General features: G+C 45.9%; 1 long non-coding RNA gene across 1 annotated transcript; it reads right to left on the minus strand.

The window, feature by feature from the left end:
* Nucleotides 1–9,886: 9,886 nt before the first annotated feature.
* LOC140694191 (uncharacterized) lies at nt 9,887–14,898 on the minus strand. Its single transcript, XR_012069932.1, has 4 exons — nt 14,753–14,898; nt 11,472–11,544; nt 10,304–10,416; nt 9,887–10,095 (listed from the first exon to the last, which is right to left on the minus strand). It is a non-coding gene; the product is annotated as an uncharacterized lncRNA (long non-coding RNA).
* Nucleotides 14,899–22,016: the final 7,118 nt, after the last annotated feature.

Genomic DNA, 22,016 nt, shown 5'->3' on the forward strand with positions numbered 1-22,016 from the left:
AGAAATTGAACTGTACTGTAAAAGTCGCCAATGACATTAAAGAAACAGCTTATGTGGATCGTCTTTCATTTGAGTCAAGCCCCCGGGGGCACTATATCATGGGGGTGCAGACTTGGTTGCGTTAAATGGCTTTACCCAACATGATCGGATGATTAATCGTTCTCATCACTGATAGAAGAACACCTGGTTCTCAATAGACTAGCATAACTGCAGCAGGGTTGTCCTAGCTATAATGCCTCTAGGTGCTTTTGGATTCAAACCTCAATGTATATATTTGGTTTGTTTCCTCTTGTATTTTCCTAGAGAGGGATGTTACCCCTTGAAATGCCAACATTGGCCAGTAGGTGTCACTGGGAGTAAAGGGCACCACATGCACAAGTGTATCCAAGGTTGGGGGTTATTTCATGTTTCCAATAGTTATTTCATGGTTCCTGTTGGTTTCGGAAACTTCAACCGAAAAGAGCTGACATGACCCCTTTAAAAGATTGGACTGCTAGATTGCATTCTATCTGTCTAGGTTTTCCGTAGAGTTGACAAAATGTTAAGAAAATTGACAAGTCTGGCTTCTAGGTCGATACAGTGTGTTTCAAAAAATAACTTCATTTTCGTATACTCCCAAAACATGTAAATGAATTCTGTTAAACTTCTTAAAGACTGCAAATGAGATATCAACACACTGTCAAAACAGGTGTCTTCGGACAATCCCTCCCACCAAGGCTGTATAGAAACAAAGAGCTAAGCAAATATCACATTTCTGTGAAATGTATCTGGATAGTGTTGATTCATCGATGCCCAGTTGGCAGAGAAGAAGTGCAACCTGCACTCACTCGCTCCCATGTACAGAGCAATGGAAACATCCACTCACCCAGCCCTTGGCACAGGACAATTGCCGAAGAGAGGCCTGTTACATCCAAAGACAGGATGAGGCCTCAGGACACCTGGAAGCAGGAGAAGGCAAAGCAGGGAATGGAAACCAGTGCAGGGTCTGACCCCTGGTGATGGAGCAACAAGGGTGAAACTCTGTTTACCTTGGACGCACACTCTCAAGCGGACAGGAGACATGGGATTGAAGGTGATGTGCTGAGATTTACAAGAGTGCACAGCAGATGCTTGGCTGACAGAACTCAAAGAATCCAGCGCAAAATATCCCCACAGTTGATTCTGAGACCAAGATGCGAGCTGCCAAATTTGAGGTAGCAGAGGCAACGGTCAGTGAGGGATTGGGCTACGGATGATGGCACACGCTGAGTCTCAGGGATCTGGAGTGCATTGTGGGATGTGGTGGGTCGAATCAAGAGAGCAAACCGAACTGTGTACCAATGATAAAGCAACCACACTGGTCGCGCGGTTGAGATTACCGATATGTCCCATGGCCACACCCAGTGCATCTGCAGGACCAGGGACCAATTGGGCATCTTGCCAATAGAGCACGTGTGGGGCTGAATCAGAGCTATCGTGCATCTGGTCTGAGGGATCCAGGGGGCCTTGGGTTTGAAATCAGAATGAAAAGCCTTAGGATCTGCTACATTCATAACCTGGGCTGGGATTATGGTTTGGTTTGAGGCACAGGATGCGCAACAGCTCTGTGGTTGCCTTCGTGCACCCGTGCCACAAGGATGAGAGGCCAAGGAAGGGTGGTCCAAGTCCACAGCGTGAGAAGAGGAAGCATTTCCTTCAGCACTATCTCCCAAAAGCGGATGCTACATTTTGGATGGCACCGGCACGGTACGGCACCGAGGACACCAAGGTAGGTCTGCGGGATCATTCCAGCAGGCCCTGATGTGTGACATCCATGGATGAGCTTCCACTGGTGTTTCAGTAGACAGAGAAGCTCTGGGAAGAACTGCTTTCATTGGGACATTCCCGTGGCACTACAAAGCACAAGCGCACTCTCAGTTTGCTTTTTTTTAAACACTCCAAAATGACATAGAGCAGAATGCAGAGCTGAGAACCTTTAGAAGCCTCATTTCCACAGGAGGAAGTGTCCTGCGCACTTTCAGAATTGTGAGATATGCGTAATCGAAATGAAGTTATGCTAATCGAAATAGTATGGGATGTTCATCACAACAAATGCAACACCAGCAATTGGAGATATACCAGACAACACACACAGGAACAGAATATGGCATCAATGTCTAGGAGAAGTTGTCCTCACAGAAATCCCATGGAATTGCGTAGAGACAAGAGTCTAAAATTTTCACTTAACAAAGCCCCAGAAGTCTACATTAGATACCTGATATTACCTGACCAGTAGAGATGAAGAAGTACAGTAAAAGAAACAGGAAGTACCATTTTCAGTTCCAAAGATATTGAAGGCCCAGAAGATAAGCTTTCAAACAACTAGACTGCAAAACGCTATCCAGACCAAGTGTTGAAATTGGAGGTCTGGAAAACCCTGAAGAACAACATTGTCTCAGAATCACAAAAGGCAGAATATCAGAAAAGGGGAAGAGAAAGTCTAAAGACGAGCCAAAAAATATCAGAAAACTCAATGGATGTGATCATATCAGGGCCAAAATTCAGCCCTTAGCAGACTAGATAATGCAGAGGGACGCGTGAATGACTGTGAAGACAGGGGAACAGAAATCCCTCGGTCAGAAGCAGACATAGGAAAGCAAGTGCAAACCAATGAAACATTGCTGTTGAATCCTGGGTTAAGACAGGGCATGAAAGACTAGAGTTCATAAGAGTCCCAGATGGAAAAGCAAGAGATAAAGAAACAACAACTGTCTGAAAATGTATCTGTAGAAAAATCAGACTGAAACGTGCTGAAAGCCAAGAAAGAATCATCTATGCGAATTCAGGGATTACACAGCATCCAAAGGAGGTGGAATCCCAATAGACCTACCAGCAGCTGTATGATTCAAATCAACAAAGTTCACGAATATCCCAGTGATTTAAAATGCACCTGGAGGAAACAACATAGTCACAAGGGAACCTCCAGAGGGGTTTCAGCTGATATCTCGGCAGCAATATTGCAGGACAGGGAGGAGTGCCAGGACACAGACGATATCCTGAATGGCCAAATGCGGCCACCTAGGGTAGCCTATGCCCCATGACCACCGTTTCTAATAACGGCAGAGCTAGAGAATTCCACAGACCGGCAAATCTTAAAAGAATTCAGCAGTTCAAAACTTCTTCTAAAAGGAAGGTTGAGAATACTCCCCTGAATAGAAAAGCAGCAAGATGAAATGGAAAGAAGAAAACCATTATTGGAAATGCAAGAAGAGCATGAGTGGCAAAGAAGAAACAAGAAGAAGGCAAGGAGGACATCAAAACCCTAAAGATGGGAGAGGGAAGCAGGAAATCATAGGTGATTGGAAGCACTCTCTTAAGTGAATCAGCTTATTGGACTCTCTGTTTGAAGCGAAAGGAGAGCTGCATGGCCTGACGTGTTTGCAAAACAAGCAAGAAGCAGACCAACCAAGAATCAGACCAACAAACAAGCACCAAAAGGGTACGGTTGGCTGACATCTACCAAGGGAATCATGATTATTCAAAAGAAAATACTCAAGGTGATGTCAAGGATCATTCAGCACGCATCGACCCAGTATCGCGGCTTGCATGTACTCAGCACACTTGTCTTCGGAAATCAGAGGCGTGCATTCATATTCGTAAATATTGATTCATAAGAGCATATCGTGACCTAACCCAAATGCCGATTTGGAATCAAATGGATTCCTAGTCCGTGATGTAGACTTGTATGTCTTCCGACAGGATGAAGGAATGCCATATTCTACGCTACGTAGAGAAGAAATGTAAGAAGCCTATAACAAAGGCACGTAGATCTGCCAAAGTGTACTAAGAGCAAAAGAGACAGACAGTAAAGTGCACATTGGGGTTGGTTTCATTTCCTGGAATTTCAGCCCCCATGAAACAAATGGATCCATGTCCTGAGAGTGCGGGTGTTTCAGCAGAAATCAGGCGACGCATATGTATTCCGGGTGTACGGATATCATAGGAACATAAGTCTCCTTTAGAGGGTCTCTGTGTACTGTGAACTGTTAGAAAGTTTAAAGACGTGTGAAACCATCAACTAAAAAGGGACCCACTTCCCTCCATTGGTACTGTGCATACAGATCTGAACAAAAGGAAAGAGGGAAGAAGAAAGGCCCATGGGACGCTAGTGGGTAGAATCACATTTACCTTAGGCACCTCTCGTCGGATGCAGCCCCTCCCCCAACACTGACAAGATGCAGCAGCCATTGGGGATGGCAGTTACCGGTTGGATTCCAGGTGGAATGTTGGTGTGTACCGCGAGGCTTGTTGTGGCTGTTGGATCCTAGGTAACCGGGCAGAGTTCTGTGGGTGGATCAGTGTGATGGAGGGGCTGCCGCCCTCTGTGGAGCTTGGCTTAGGTGTTTGGTCCGGGAAGCTGTGTAAGTTCGAGATACTGCTGCTGCCCAAAGACCTGAGTTCACAGGTCAGTTTCCAGAACCTTTCAGAGCAGACAGTGGAAGATCTGCCTGTCATCAGCTTACTGGTGAGGCTCCGAGGTACTCTCAGACTTGCCCAGTCCTGGTGAAGTCGACTTTAGGGGAGACACGAAGAGAAGCTGGGCGAAAAGCTGGCTGCACGGATTGAGGAGAGATGCGAACACATGGATGAGAGATGTTCTGCTACAATGGAGAATACTGGCGTGGAGACAGCTGTAGAGGATACCAGGCTCAAAAGACATTCATGAGACCTATTGATCCTCGCTGATACTGGCAGAAACATACGGAGTGCCAACGTGGACTTGAGGAAGTTCCTCAATTCTCTTCTCCAAGAACGGGTCCAAGGTCCCTGACATCTGCAAGAGAAGAGATGGCAGAGATGATCAAAACGCTCCTGTTCTTGGAAGAGGTCGTGAGAATCCACACGTCCCAAGGGGCATTCCCAAGCCATTCAGACCAGAATTCACCAAGCCCAGGTAAGCCTTTTCCCAGGTTTGGGCCTAGCTAGCAAGCACTTGCCCTTCCCTCCCCTCCACTCAGGCATCCATTTTGAAGGATCAGTACCTGAGCTGCAATGAAGCCATTACGAGAAGAGCAAGCCCCTCCTAGAATCAGACTTCCTCCAGCTTCACACTCTGTGAACAACAGTGAACTCCTTAAAGGTCAAATAGTCTCGGCTGAAATCGATAGGAATTGAATACTTAGCTCACACCTAGAAACGATGGCCTTCCGCTAGATTCAGCAAATGTTGTGTTTATGTCTTCCCTGGGGTGAAGGGAGTGTGGTAAGTGAGGGGAATCTTTGACTGAACTTGAATCTGTATTAGGCCTCAGTTTTTCAAGACAGTATAGGTAAATAGTACATGTCAGAAAGTGAACTGTACTGTCAAAGTCGCCAATGACATTAAAGACACAGCTTCTGTGGATCGTCTTTCAATTGAGTCAAGCCCCCGGGGGCACTATATCATGGGGGTGCAGACTTGGTTGCGTTAAATGGCTTTACCCAACATGATCGGATGATTAATCGTTCTCATCACTGATAGAAGAACACCTGGTTCTCAATAGACTAGCATAACTGCAGCAGGGTTGTCCTAGCTATAATGCCTCTAGGTGCTTTTGGATTCAAACCTCAATGTATATATTTGGTTTGTTTCCTCTTGTATTTTCCTAGAGAGGGATGTTACCCCTTGAAATGCCAACATTGGCCAGTAGGTGTCACTGGGAGTAAAGGGCACCACATGCACAAGTGTATCCAAGGTTGGGGGTTATTTCATGTTTCCAATAGTTATTTCATGGTTCCTGTTGGTTTCGGAGGCTTCAACCGTAAAGAGCTGACATGACCCCTTTAAGAGTTTGGACTGGAAGTTTGCATTCTTTCTGTCTAGGTTTTCCGTAGAGCTGACAAAATGTTACCAAAATTGACAAGTCTGGCTTCTAGGTCGATACAGTGTGTTTCAAAAAATAACTTCATTTTCGTATACTCCCAAAACATGTAAATGAATTCTGTTAAACATCTTAAAGACTGCAAATGAGATATCAACACACTGTCAAAACAGGTGTCTTCGGACAATCCCTCCCACCAAGGCTGTATAGAAACAAAGAGCTAAGCAAATATCACATTTCTGTGAAATGTATCTGGATAGTGTTGATTCATCGATGCCCAGTTGGCAGAGAAGAAGTGCAACCTGCACTCACTCGCTCCCATGTACAGAGCAATGGAAACATCCACTCACCCAGCCCTTGGCACAGGACAATTGCCGAAGAGAGGCCTGTTACTTCCAAAGACAGGATGAGGCCTCGGGACACCTGGAAGCAGGAGAAGGCAAAGCAGGGAATGGAAACCAGTGCAGGGTCTGACCCCTGGTGATGGAGCAACAAGGGTGAAACTCTGTTTACCTTGGACGCACACTCTCAAGCAGACAGGAGACATGGGATTGAAGGTGACGTGCTGAGATTTACAAGAGTGCACAGCAGATGCTTGGCTGACAGAACTCAAAGAATCCAGCGCAAAATATCCCCACAGTTGATTCTGAGACCAAGATGCGAGCTGCCAAATTTGAGGTAGCAGAGGCAACGTTCAGTGAGGGATAGGACTACGGATGATGGCTCACGCTGATTCTCAGGGATCTGGAGTGCATTGTGGGATGTGGTGGGTCGAATCAAGAGAGCAAACCGAACTGTGTACCAATGATAAAGCAACCACACTGGTCGCGCGGTTGAGATTACCGATATGTCCCATGGCCACACCCAGTGCATCTGCAGGACCAGGGACCAATTGGGCATCTTGCCAATAGAGCACGTGTGGGGCTGAATCAGAGCTATCGTGCATCTGGTCTGAGGGATCCAGGGGACCTTGGGTTTGAAATCAGAATGAAAAGCCTTAGGATCTGCTACATTCATAACCTGGGCTGGGATTATGGTTTGGTTTGAGGCATAGGATGCGCAACAGCTCTGTGGTTGCCTTCGTGCACCCGTGCCACAAGGATGAGAGGCCAAGGAAGAGTGGTCCAAGTCCACAGCGTGAGAAGAGGAAGCATTTCCTTCAGCACTATCTCCCAAAAGCGGATGCTACATTTTGGATGGCACCGGCACGGTACGGCACCGAGGACACCAAGGTAGGTCTGCGGGATCATTCCAGCAGGCCCTGATGTGTGACATCCATGGATGAGCTTCCACTGGTGTTTCAGTAGACAGAGAAGCACTGGGAAGAACTGCTTTCATTGGGACATTCCCGTGGCACTACAAAGCACAAGCGCACTCTCAGTTTGCTTTTTTTTAAACACTCCAAAATGACATAGAGCAGAATGCAGAGCTGAGAACCTTTAGAAGCCTCATTTCCACAGGAGGAAGTGTCCTGCGCACTTTCAGAATTGTGAGATATGCGTAATCGAAATGAAGTTATGCTAATCGAAATAGTATGGGATGTTCATCACAACAAATGCAACACCAGCAATTGGAGATATACCAGACAACACACACAGGAACAGAATATGGCATCAATGTCTAGGAGAAGTTGTCCTCACAGAAATCCCATGGAATTGCGTAGAGACAAGAGTCTAAAATTTTCACTTAACAAAGCCCTAGAAGTCTACATTAGATACCTGATATTACCTGACCAGTAGAGATGAAGAAGTACAGTAAAAGAAACAGGAAGTACCATTTTCAGTTCCAAAGATATTGAAGGCCCAGAAGATAAGCTTTCAAACAACTAGACTGCAAAACGCTATCCAGACCAAGTGTTGAAATTGGAGGTCTGGAAAACCCTGAAGAACAACATTGTCTCAGAATCACAAAAGGCAGAATATCAGAAAAGGGGAAGAGAAAGTCTAAAGACGAGCCAAAAAATATCAGAAAACTCAATGGATGTGATCATATCAGGGCCAAAATTCAGCCCTTAGCAGACTAGATAATGCAGAGGGACGCGTGAATGACTGTGAAGACAGGGGAACAGAAATCCCTCGGTCAGAAGCAGACATAGGAAAGCAAGTGCAAACCAATGAAACATTGCTGTTGAATCCTGGGTTAAGACAGGGCATGAAAGACTAGAGTTCATAAGAGTCCCAGATGGAAAAGCAAGAGATAAAGAAACAAAAAATGTCTGAAAATGTATCTGTAGAAAAATCAGACTGAAACGTGCTGAAAGCCAAGAAAGAATCATCTATGCGAATTCAGGGATTACACAGCATCCAAAGGAGGTGGAATCCCAATAGACCTACCAGCAGCTGTATGATTCAAATCAACAAAGTTCACGAATATCCCAGTGATTTAAAATGCACCTGGAGGAAACAACATAGTCACAAGGGAACCTCCAGAGGGGTTTCAGCTGATATCTCGGCAGCAATATTGCAGGACAGGGAGGAGTGCCAGGACACAGACCATATCCTGAATGGCCAAATGCGGCCACCTAGGGTAGCCTATGCCCCATGACCACCGTTTCTAATAACGGCAGAGCTAGAGAATTCCACAGACCGGCAAATCTTAAAAGAATTCAGCAGTTCAAAACTTCTTCTAAAAGGAAGGTTGAGAATACTCCCCTGAATAGAAAAGCAGCAAGATGAAATGGAAAGAAGAAAACCATTATTGGAAATGCAAGAAGAGCATGAGTGGCAAAGAAGAAACAAGAAGAAGGCAAGGAGGACATCAAAACCCTAAAGATGGGAGAGGGAAGCAGGAAATCATAGGTGATTGGAAGCACTCTCTTAAGTGAATCAGCTTATTGGACTCTCTGTTTGAAGCGAAAGGAGAGCTGCATGGCCTGACGTGTTTGCAAAACAAGCAAGAAGCAGACCAACCAAGAATCAGACCAACAAACAAGCACCAAAAGGGTACGGTTGGCTGACATCTACCAAGGGAATCATGATTATTCAAAAGAAAATACTCAAGGTGATGTCAAGGATCATTCAGCACGCATCGACCCAGTATCGCGGCTTGCATGTACTCAGCACACTTGTCTTCGGAAATCAGAGGCGTGCATTCATATTCGTAAATATTGATTCATAAGAGCATATCGTGACCTAACCCAAATGCCGATTTGGAATCAAATGGATTCCTAGTCCGTGATGTAGACTTGTATGTCTTCCGACAGGATGAAGGAATGCCATATTCTACGCTACGTAGAGAAGAAATGTAAGAAGCCTATAACAAAGGCACGTAGATCTGCCAAAGTGTACTAAGAGCAAAAGAGACAGACAGTAAAGTGCACATTGGGGTTGGTTTCATTTCCTGGAATTTCAGCCCCCATGAAACAAATGGATCCATGTCCTGAGAGTGCGGGTGTTTCAGCAGAAATCAGGCGACGCATATGTATTCCGGGTGTACGGATATCATAGGAACATAAGTCTCCTTTAGAGGGTCTCTGTGTACTGAGAACTGTTAGAAAGTTTAAAGACGTGTGAAACCATCAACTAAAAAGGGACCCACTTCCCTCCATTGGTACTGTGCATACAGATCTGAACAAAAGGAAAGAGGGAAGAAGAAAGGCCCATGGGACGCTAGTGGGTAGAATCACATTTACCTTAGGCACCTCTCGTCGGATGCAGCCCCTCCCCCAACACTGACAAGATGCAGCAGCCATTGGGGATGGCAGTTACCGGTTGGATTCCAGGTGGAATGTTGGTGTGTACCGCGAGGCTTGTTGTGGCTGTTGGATCCTAGGTAACCGGGCAGAGTTCTGTGGGTGGATCAGTGTGATGGAGGGGCTGCCGCCCTCTGTGGAGCTTGGCTTAGGTGTTTGGTCCGGGAAGCTGTGTAAGTTCGAGATACTGCTGCTGCCCAAAGACCTGAGTTCACAGGTCAGTTTCCAGAACCTTTCAGAGCAGACAGTGGAAGATCTGCCTGTCATCAGCTTACTGGTGAGGCTCCGAGGTACTCTCAGACTTGCCCAGTCCTGGTGAAGTCGACTTTAGGGGAGACACGAAGAGAAGCTGGGCGAAAAGCTGGCTGCACGGATTGAGGAGAGATGCGAACACATGGATGAGAGATGTTCTGCTACAATGGAGAATACTGGCGTGGAGACAGCTGTAGAGGATGCCAGGCTCAAAAGACATTCATGAGACCTATTGATCCTCGCTGATACTGGCAGAAACATACGGAGTGCCAACGTGGACTTGAGGAAGTTCCTCAATTCTCTTCTCCAAGAACGGGTCCAAGGTCCCTGACATCTGCAAGAGAAGAGATGGCAGAGATGATCAAAACGCTCCTGTTCTTGGAAGAGGTCGTGAGAATCCACACGTCCCAAGGGGCATTCCCAAGCCATTCAGACCAGAATTCACCAAGCCCAGGTAAGCCTTTTCCCAGGTTTGGGCCTAGCTAGCAAGCACTTGCCCTTCCCTCCCCTCCACTCAGGCATCCATTTTGAAGGATCAGTACCTGAGCTGCAATGAAGCCATTACGAGAAGAGCAAGCCCCTCCTAGAATCAGACTTCCTCCAGCTTCACACTCTGTGAACAACAGTGAACTCCTTAAAGGTCAAATAGTCTCGGCTGAAATCGATAGGAATTGAATACTTAGCTCACACCTAGAAACGATGGCCTTCCGCTAGATTCAGCAAATGTTGTGTTTATGTCTTCCCTGGGGTGAAGGGAGTGTGGTAAGTGAGGGGAATCTTTGACTGAACTTGAATCTGTATTAGGCCTCAGTTTTTCAAGACAGTATAGGTAAATAGTACATGTCAGAAAGTGAACTGTACTGTCAAAGTCGCCAATGACATTAAAGACACAGCTTCTGTGGATCGTCTTTCAATTGAGTCAAGCCCCCGGGGGCACTATATCATGGGGGTGCAGACTTGGTTGCGTTAAATGGCTTTACCCAACATGATCGGATGATTAATCGTTCTCATCACTGATAGAAGAACACCTGGTTCTCAATAGACTAGCATAACTGCAGCAGGGTTGTCCTAGCTATAATGCCTCTAGGTGCTTTTGGATTCAAACCTCAATGTATATATTTGGTTTGTTTCCTCTTGTATTTTCCTAGAGAGGGATGTTACCCCTTGAAATGCCAACATTGGCCAGTAGGTGTCACTGGGAGTAAAGGGCACCACATGCACAAGTGTATCCAAGGTTGGGGGTTATTTCATGTTTCCAATAGTTATTTCATGGTTCCTGTTGGTTTCGGAGGCTTCAACCGTAAAGAGCTGACATGACCCCTTTAAGAGTTTGGACTGGAAGTTTGCATTCTTTCTGTCTAGGTTTTCCGTAGAGCTGACAAAATGTTACCAAAATTGACAAGTCTGGCTTCTAGGTCGATACAGTGTGTTTCAAAAAATAACTTCATTTTCGTATACTCCCAAAACATGTAAATGAATTCTGTTAAACTTCTTAAAGACTGCAAATGAGATATCAACACACTGTCAAAACAGGTGTCTTCGGACAATCCCTCCCACCAAGGCTGTATAGAAACAAAGAGCTAAGCAAATATCACATTTCTGTGAAATGTATCTGGATAGTGTTGATTCATCGATGCCCAGTTGGCAGAGAAGAAGTGCAACCTGCACTCACTCGCTCCCATGTACAGAGCAATGGAAACATCCACTCACCCAGCCCTTGGCACAGGACAATTGCCGAAGAGAGGCCTGTTACTTCCAAAGACAGGATGAGGCCTCAGGACACCTGGAAGCAGGAGAAGGCAAAGCAGGGAATGGAAACCAGTGCAGGGTCTGACCCCTGGTGATGGAGCAACAAGGGTGAAACTCTGTTTACCTTGGACGCACACTCTCAAGCGGACAGGAGACATGGGATTGAAGGTGATGTGCTGAGATTTACAAGAGTGCACAGCAGATGCTTGGCTGACAGAACTCAAAGAAACCAGCGCAAAATATCCCCACAGTTGATTCTGAGACCAAGATGCGAGCTGCCAAATTTGAGGTAGCAGAGGCTACGTTCAGTGAGGGATAGGGCTACGGATGATGGATCACGCTGATTCTCAGGGATCTGGAGTGCATTGTGGGATGTGGTGGGTCGAATCAAGAGAGCAAACCGAACTGTGTACCAATGATAAAGCAACCACACTGGTCGCGCGGTTGAGATTACCGATATGTCCCATGGCCACACCCAGTGCATCTGCAGGACCAGGGACCAATTGGGCATCTTGCCAATAGAGCACGTGTGGGGCTGAATCAGAGCTATCGTGCATCTGGTCTGAGGGATCCAGGGGACCTTGGGTTTGAAATCAGAATGAAAAGCCTTAGGATCTGCTACATTCATAACCTGGGCTGGGATTATGGTTTGGTTTGAGGCATAGGATGCGCAACAGCTCTGTGGTTGCCTTCGTGCACCCGTGCCACAAGGATGAGAGGCCAAGGAAGAGTGGTCCAAGTCCACAGCGTGAGAAGAGGAAGCATTTCCTTCAGCACTATCTCCCAAAAGCGGATGCTACATTTTGGATGGCACCGGCACGGTACGGCACCGAGGACACCAAGGTAGGTCTGCGGGATCATTCCAGCAGGCCCTGATGTGTGACATCCATGGATGAGCTTCCACTGGTGTTTCAGTAGACAGAGAAGCACTGGGAAGAACTGCTTTCATTGGGACATTCCCGTGGCACTACAAAGCACAAGCGCACTCTCAGTTTGCTTTTTTTTAAACACTCCAAAATGACATAGAGCAGAATGCAGAGCTGAGAACCTTTAGAAGCCTCATTTCCACAAGAGGAAGTGTCCTGTGCACTTTCAGAATTGTGAGATATGCGTAATCGAAATGAAGTTATGCTAATCGAAATAGTATGGGATGTTCATCACAACAAATGCAACACCAGCAATTGGAGATATACCAGACAACACACACAGGAACAGAATATGGCATCAATGTCTAGGAGAAGTTGTCCTCACAGAAATCCCATGGAATTGCGTAGAGACAAGAGTCTAAAATTTTCACTTAACAAAGCCCTAGAAGTCTACATTAGATACCTGATATTACCTGACCAGTAGAGATGAAGAAGTACAGTAAAAGAAACAGGAAGTACCATTTTCAGTTCCAAAGATATTGAAGGCCCAGAAGATAAGCTTTCAAACAACTAGACTGCAAAACGCTATCCAGACCAAGTGTTGAAATTGGAGGTCTGGAAAACCCTGAAGAACAACATTGTCTCAGAATCACAAAAGGCAGAACATCAAAAAAGGGGAAGAGAAAGTCTAAAGACGAGCCAAAAAATATCAGAAAACTCAATGGATGTGATCATATCAGGGCCAAAATTCAGCCCTTAGCAGACTAGATAATGCAGAGGGACGCGTGAATGACTGTGAAGACAGGGGAACAGAAATCCCTCGGTCAGAAGCAGACATAGGAAAGCAAGTGCAAACCAATGAAACATTGCTGTTGAATCCTGGGTTAAGACAGGGCATGAAAGACTAGAGTTCATAAGAGTCCCAGATGGGAAAGCAAGAGATAAAGAAACAAAAACTGTCTGAAAATGTATCTGTAGAAAAATCAGACTGAAACGTGCTGAAAGCCAAGAAAGAATCATCTATGCGAATTCAGGGATTACACAGCATCCAAAGGAGGTGGAATCCCAATAGACCTACCAGCAGCTGTATGATTCAAATCAACAAAGTTCACGAATATCCCAGTGATTTAAAATGCACCTGGAGGAAACAACATAGTCACAAGGGAACCTCCAGAGGGGTTTCAGCTGATATCTCGGCAGCAATATTGCAGGACAGGGAGGAGTGCCAGGACACAGACCATATCCTGAATGGCCAAATGCGGCCACCTAGGGTAGCCTATGCCCCATGACCACCGTTTCTAATAACGGCAGAGCTAGAGAATTCCACAGACCGGCAAATCTTAAAAGAATTCAGCAGTTCAAAACTTCTTCTAAAAGGAAGGTTGAGAATACTCCCCTGAATAGAAAAGCAGCAAGATGAAATGGAAAGAAGAAAACCATTATTGGAAATGCAAGAAGAGCATGAGTGGCAAAGAAGAAACAAGAAGAAGGCAAGGAGGACATCAAAACGCTAAAGATGGGAGAGGGAAGCAGGAAATCATAGGTGATTGGAAGCACTCTCTTAAGTGAATCAGCTTATTGGACTCTCTGTTTGAAGCGAAAGGAGAGCTGCATGGCCTGACGTGTTTGCAAAACAAGCAAGAAGCAGACCAACCAAGAATCAAACCAACAAACAAGCACCAAAAGGGTACGGTTGGCTGACATCTACCAAGGGAATCATGATTATTCAAAAGAAAATACTCAAGGTGATGTCAAGGATCATTCAGCACGCATCGACCCAGTATCGCGGCTTGCATGTACTCAGCACACTTGTCTTCGGAAATCAGAGGCGTGCATTCATATTCGTAAATATTGATTCATAAGAGCATATCGTGACCTAACCCAAATGCCGATTTGGAATCAAATGGATTCCTAGTCCGTGATGTAGACTTGTATGTCTTCCGACAGGATGAAGGAATGCCATATTCTACGCTACGTAGAGAAGAAATGTAAGAAGCCTATAACAAAGGCACGTAGATCTGCCAAAGTGTACTAAGAGCAAAAGAGACAGACAGTAAAGTGCACATTGGGGTTGGTTTCATTTCCTGGAATTTCAGCCCCCATGAAACAAATGGATCCATGTCCTGAGAGTGCGGGTGTTTCAGCAGAAATCAGGCGACGCATATGTATTCCGGGTGTACGGATATCATAGGAACATAAGTCTCCTTTAGAGGGTCTCTGTGTACTGTGAACTGTTAGAAAGTTTAAAGACGTGTGAAACCATCAACTAAAAAGGGACCCACTTCCCTCCATTGGTACTGTGCATACAGATCTGAACAAAAGGAAAGAGGGAAGAAGAAAGGCCCATGGGACGCTAGTGGGTAGAATCACATTTACCTTAGGCACCTCTCGTCGGATGCAGCCCCTCCCCCAACACTGACAAGATGCAGCAGCCATTGGGGATGGCAGTTACCGGTTGGATTCCAGGTGGAATGTTGGTGTGTACCGCGAGGCTTGTTGTGGCTGTTGGATCCTAGGTAACCGGGCAGAGTTCTGTGGGTGGATCAGTGTGATGGAGGGGCTGCCGCCCTCTGTGGAGCTTGGCTTAGGTGTTTGGTCCGGGAAGCTGTGTAAGTTCGAGATACTGCTGCTGCCCAAAGACCTGAGTTCACAGGTCAGTTTCCAGAACCTTTCAGAGCAGACAGTGGAAGATCTGCCTGTCATCAGCTTACTGGTGAGGCTCCGAGGTACTCTCAGACTTGCCCAGTCCTGGTGAAGTCGACTTTAGGGGAGACACGAAGAGAAGCTGGGCGAAAAGCTGGCTGCACGGATTGAGGAGAGATGCGAACACATGGATGAGAGATGTTCTGCTACAATGGAGAATACTGGCGTGGAGACAGCTGTAGAGGATACCAGGCTCAAAAGACATTCATGAGACCTATTGATCCTCGCTGATACTGGCAGAAACATACGGAGTGCCAACGTGGACTTGAGGAAGTTCCTCAATTCTCTTCTCCAAGAACGGGTCCAAGGTCCCTGACATCTGCAAGAGAAGAGATGGCAGAGATGATCAAAACGCTCCTGTTCTTGGAAGAGGTCGTGAGAATCCACACGTCCCAAGGGGCATTCCCAAGCCATTCAGACCAGAATTCACCAAGCCCAGGTAAGCCTTTTCCCAGGTTTGGGCCTAGCTAGCAAGCACTTGCCCTTCCCTCCCCTCCACTCAGGCATCCATTTTGAAGGATCAGTACCTGAGCTGCAATGAAGCCATTACGAGAAGAGCAAGCCCCTCCTAGAATCAGACTTCCTCCAGCTTCACACTCTGTGAACAACAGTGAACTCCTTAAAGGTCAAATAGTCTCGGCTGAAATCGATAGGAATTGAATACTTAGCTCACACCTAGAAACGATGGCCTTCCGCTAGATTCAGCAAATGTTGTGTTTATGTCTTCCCTGGGGTGAAGGGAGTGTGGTAAGTGAGGGGAATCTTTGACTGAACTTGAATCTGTATTAGGCCTCAGTTTTTCAAGACAGTATAGGTAAATAGTACATGTCAGAAAGTGAACTGTACTGTCAAAGTCGCCAATGACATTAAAGACACAGCTTCTGTGGATCGTCTTTCAATTGAGTCAAGCCCCCGGGGGCACTATATCATGGGGGTGCAGACTTGGTTGCGTTAAATGGCTTTACCCAACATGATCGGATGATTAATCGTTCTCATCACTGATAGAAGAACACCTGGTTCTCAATAGACTAGCATAACTGCAGCAGGGTTGTCCTAGCTATAATGCCTCTAGGTGCTTTTGGATTCAAACCTCAATGTATATATTTGGTTTGTTTCCTCTTGTATTTTCCTAGAGAGGGATGTTACCCCTTGAAATGCCAACATTGGCCAGTAGGTGTCACTGGGAGTAAAGGGCACCACATGCACAAGTGTATCCAAGGTTGGGGGTTATTTCATGTTTCCAATAGTTATTTCATGGTTCCTGTTGGTTTCGGAGGCTTCAACCGTAAAGAGCTGACATGACCCCTTTAAGAGTTTGGACTGGAAGTTTGCATTCTTTCTGTCTAGGTTTTCCGTAGAGCTGACAAAATGTTACCAAAATTGACAAGTCTGGCTTCTAGGTCGATACAGTGTGTTTCAAAAAATAACTTCATTTTCGTATACTCCCAAAACATGTAAATGAATTCTGTTAAACTTCTTAAAGACTGCAAATGAGATATCAACACACTGTCAAAACAGGTGTCTTCGGACAATCCCTCCCACCAAGGCTGTATAGAAACAAAGAGCTAAGCAAATATCACATTTCTGTGAAATGTATATGGATAGTGTTGATTCATCGATGCCCAGTTGGCAGAGAAGAAGTGCAACCTGCACTCACTCACTCCCATGTACAGAGCAATGGAAACATCCACTCACCCAGCCCTTGGCACAGGACAATTGCCGAAGAGAGGCCTGTTACTTCCAAAGACAGGATGAGGCCTCAGGACACCTGGAAGCAGGAGAAGGCAAAGCAGGGAATGGAAACCAGTGCAGGGTCTGACCCCTGGTGATGGAGCAACAAGGGTGAAACTCTGTTTACCTTGGACGCACACTCTCAAGCGGACAGGAGACATGGGATTGAATGTGATGTGCTGAGATTTACAAGAGTGCACAGCAGATTCTTGGCTGACAGAACTCAAAGAAACCAGCGCAAAATATCCCCACAGTTGATTCTGAGACCAAGATGCGAGCTGCCAAATTTGAGGTAGCAGAGGCTACGTTCAGTGAGGGATAGGGCTACGGATGATGGCTCACGCTGATTCTCAGGGATCTGGAGTGCATTGTGGGATGTGGTGGGTCGAATCAAGAGAGCAAACCGAACTGTGTACCAATGATAAAGCAACCACACTGGTCGCGCGGTTGAGATTACCGATATGTCCCATGGCCACACCCAGTGCATCTGCAGGACCAGGGACCAATTGGGCATCTTGCCAATAGAGCACGTGTGGGGCTGAATCAGAGCTATCGTGCATCTGGTCTGAGGGATCCAGGGGACCTTGGGTTTGAAATCAGAATGAAAAGCCTTAGGATCTGCTACATTCATAACCTGGGCTGGGATTATGGTTTGGTTTGAGGCATAGGATGCGCAACAGCTCTGTGGTTGCCTTCGTGCACCCGTGCCACAAGGATGAGAGGCCAAGGAAGAGTGGTCCAAGTCCACAGCGTGAGAAGAGGAAGCATTTCCTTCAGCACTATCTCCCAAAAGCGGATGCTACATTTTGGATGGCACCGGCACGGTACGGCACCGAGGACACCAAGGTAGGTCTGCGGGATCATTCCAGCAGGCCCTGATGTGTGACATCCATGGATGAGCTTCCACTGGTGTTTCAGTAGACAGAGAAGCACTGGGAAGAACTGCTTTCATTGGGACATTCCCGTGGCACTACAAAGCACAAGCGCACTCTCAGTTTGCTTTTTTTTAAACACTCCAAAATGACATAGAGCAGAATGCAGAGCTGAGAACCTTTAGAAGCCTCATTTCCACAAGAGGAAGTGTCCTGCGCACTTTCAGAATTGTGAGATATGCGTAATCGAAATGAAGTTATGCTAATCGAAATAGTATGGGATGTTCATCACAACAAATGCAACACCAGCAATTGGAGATATACCAGACAACACACACAGGAACAGAATATGGCATCAATGTCTAGGAGAAGTTGTCCTCACAGAAATCCCATGGAATTGCGTAGAGACAAGAGTCTAAAATTTTCACTTAACAAAGCCCTAGAAGTCTACATTAGATACCTGATATTACCTGACCAGTAGAGATGAAGAAGTACAGTAAAAGAAACAGGAAGTACCATTTTCAGTTCCAAAGATATTGAAGGCCCAGAAGATAAGCTTTCAAACAACTAGACTGCAAAACGCTATCCAGACCAAGTGTTGAAATTGGAGGTCTGGAAAACCCTGAAGAACAACATTGTCTCAGAATCACAAAAGGCAGAATATCAGAAAAGGGGAAGAGAAAGTCTAAAGACGAGCCAAAAAATATCAGAAAACTCAATGGATGTGATCATATCAGGGCCAAAATTCAGCCCTTAGCAGACTAGATAATGCAGAGGGACGCGTGAATGACTGTGAAGACAGGGGAACAGAAATCCCTCGGTCAGAAGCAGACATAGGAAAGCAAGTGCAAACCAATGAAACATTGCTGTTGAATCCTGGGTTAAGACAGGGCATGAAAGACTAGAGTTCATAAGAGTCCCAGATGGGAAAGCAAGAGATAAAGAAACAAAAACTGTCTGAAAATGTATCTGTAGAAAAATCAGACTGAAACGTGCTGAAAGCCAAGAAAGAATCATCTATGCGAATTCAGGGATTACACAGCATCCAAAGGAGGTGGAATCCCAATAGACCTACCAGCAGCTGTATGATTCAAATCAACAAAGTTCACGAATATCCCAGTGATTTAAAATGCACCTGGAGGAAACAACATAGTCACAAGGGAACCTCCAGAGGGGTTTCAGCTGATATCTCGGCAGCAATATTGCAGGACAGGGAGGAGTGCCAGGACACAGACCATATCCTGAATGGCCAAATGCGGCAACCTAGGGTAGCCTATGCCCCATGACCACCGTTTCTAATAACGGCAGAGCTAGAGAATTCCACAGACCGGCAAATCTTAAAAGAATTCCGCAGTTCAAAACTTCTTCTAAAAGGAATGTTGAGAATACTCCCCTGAATAGAAAAGCAGCAAGATGAAATGGAAAGAAGAAAACCATTATTGGAAATGCAAGAAGAGCATGAGTGGCAAAGAAGAAACAAGAAGAAGGCAAGGAGGACATCAAAACCCTAAAGATGGGAGAGGGAAGCAGGAAATCATAGGTGATTGGAAGCACTCTCTTAAGTGAATCAGCTTATTGGACTCTCTGTTTGAAGCGAAAGGAGAGCTGCATGGCCTGACGTGTTTGCAAAACAAGCAAGAAGCAGACCAACCAAGAATCAAACCAACAAACAAGCACCAAAAGGGTACGGTTGGCTGACATCTACCAAGGGAATCATGATTATTCAAAAGAAAATACTCAAGGTGATGTCAAGGATCATTCAGCACGCATCGACCCAGTATCGCGGCTTGCATGTACTCAGCACACTTGTCTTCGGAAATCAGAGGCGTGCATTCATATTCGTAAATATTGATTCATAAGAGCATATCGTGACCTAACCCAAATGCCGATTTGGAATCAAATGGATTCCTAGTCCGTGATGTAGACTTGTATGTCTTCCGACAGGATGAAGGAATGCCATATTCTACGCTACGTAGAGAAGAAATGTAAGAAGCCTATAACAAAGGCACGTAGATCTGCCAAAGTGTACTAAGAGCAAAAGAGACAGACAGTAAAGTGCACATTGGGGTTGGTTTCATTTCCTGGAATTTCAGCCCCCATGAAACAAATGGATCCATGTCCTGAGAGTGCGGGTGTTTCAGCAGAAATCAGGCGACGCATATGTATTCCGGGTGTACGGATATCATAGGAACATAAGTCTCCTTTAGAGGGTCTCTGTGTACTGTGAACTGTTAGAAAGTTTAAAGACGTGTGAAACCATCAACTAAAAAGGGACCCACTTCCCTCCATTGGTACTGTGCATACAGATCTGAACAAAAGGAAAGAGGGAAGAAGAAAGGCCCATGGGACGCTAGTGGGTAGAATCACATTTACCTTAGGCACCTCTCGTCGGATGCAGCCCCTCCCCCAACACTGACAAGATGCAGCAGCCATTGGGGATGGCAGTTACCGGTTGGATTCCAGGTGGAATGTTGGTGTGTACCGCGAGGCTTGTTGTGGCTGTTGGATCCTAGGTAACCGGGCAGAGTTCTGTGGGTGGATCAGTGTGATGGAGGGGCTGCCGCCCTCTGTGGAGCTTGGCTTAGGTGTTTGGTCCGGGAAGCTGTGTAAGTTCGAGATACTGCTGCTGCCCAAAGACCTGAGTTCACAGGTCAGTTTCCAGAACCTTTCAGAGCAGACAGTGGAAGATCTGCCTGTCATCAGCTTACTGGTGAGGCTCCGAGGTACTCTCAGACTTGCCCAGTCCTGGTGAAGTCGACTTTAGGGGAGACACGAAGAGAAGCTGGGCGAAAAGCTGGCTGCACGGATTGAGGAGAGATGCGAACACATGGATGAGAGATGTTCTGCTACAATGGAGAATACTGGCGTGGAGACAGCTGTAGAGGATGCCAGGCTCAAAAGACATTCATGAGACCTATTGATCCTCGCTGATACTGGCAGAAACATACGGAGTGCCAACGTGGACTTGAGGAAGTTCCTCAATTCTCTTCTCCAAGAACGGGTCCAAGGTCCCTGACATCTGCAAGAGAAGAGATGGCAGAGATGATCAAAACGCTCCTGTTCTTGGAAGAGGTCGTGAGAATCCACACGTCCCAAGGGGCATTCCCAAGCCATTCAGACCAGAATTCACCAAGCCCAGGTAAGCCTTTTCCCAGGTTTGGGCCTAGCTAGCAAGCACTTGCCCTTCCCTCCCCTCCACTCAGGCATCCATTTTGAAGGATCAGTACCTGAGCTGCAATGAAGCCATTACGAGAAGAGCAAGCCCCTCCTAGAATCAGACTTCCTCCAGCTTCACACTCTGTGAACAACAGTGAACTCCTTAAAGGTCAAATAGTCTCGGCTGAAATCGATAGGAATTGAATACTTAGCTCACACCTAGAAACGATGGCCTTCCGCTAGATTCAGCAAATGTTGTGTTTATGTCTTCCCTGGGGTGAAGGGAGTGTGGTAAGTGAGGGGAATCTTTGACTGAACTTGAATCTGTATTAGGCCTCAGTTTTTCAAGACAGTATCGGTAAATAGTACATGTCAGAAAGTGAACTGTACTGGAAAAGTCACCAATGACATTAAAGACACAGCTTCTGTGGATCGTCTTTCAATTGAGTCAAGCCCCGGGGGCACTATATCATGGGGGTGCAGACTTGGTTACGTTAAATGGCTTTACCCAACATGATCGGATGATTAATCGTTCTCATCACTGATAGAAGAACACCTGGTTCTCAATAGACTAGCATAACTGCAGCAGGGTTGTCCTAGCTATAATGCCTCTAGGTGCTTTTGGATTCAAACCTCAATGTATATATTTGGTTTGTTTCCTCTTGTATTTTCCTAGAGAGGGATGTTACCCCTTGAAATGCCAACATTGGCCAGTAGGTGTCACTGGGAGTAAAGGGCACCACATGCACAAGTGTATCCAAGGTTGGGGGTTATTTCATGTTTCCAATAGTTATTTCATGGTTCCTGTTGGTTTCGGAGGCTTCAACCGTAAAGAGCTGACATGACCCCTTTAAGAGTTTGGACTGGAAGTTTGCATTCTTTCTGTCTAGGTTTTCCGTAGAGCTGACAAAATGTTACCAAAATTGACAAGTCTGGCTTCTAGGTCGATACAGTGTGTTTCAAAAAATAACTTCATTTTCGTATACTCCCAAAACATGTAAATGAATTCTGTTAAACTTCTTAAAGACTGCAAATGAGATATCAACACACTGTCAAAACAGGTGTCTTCGGACAATCCCTCCCACCAAGGCTGTATAGAAACATAGAGCTAAGCAAATATCACATTTCTGTGAAATGTATCTGGATAGTGTTGATTCATCGATGCCCAGTTGGCAGAG

This window comes from Vicugna pacos, unplaced genomic scaffold (genome assembly GCF_048564905.1).
Source record: "Vicugna pacos unplaced genomic scaffold, VicPac4 scaffold_20, whole genome shotgun sequence".
NCBI classification, from domain to species: Eukaryota; Metazoa; Chordata; class Mammalia; order Artiodactyla; family Camelidae; genus Vicugna; species Vicugna pacos.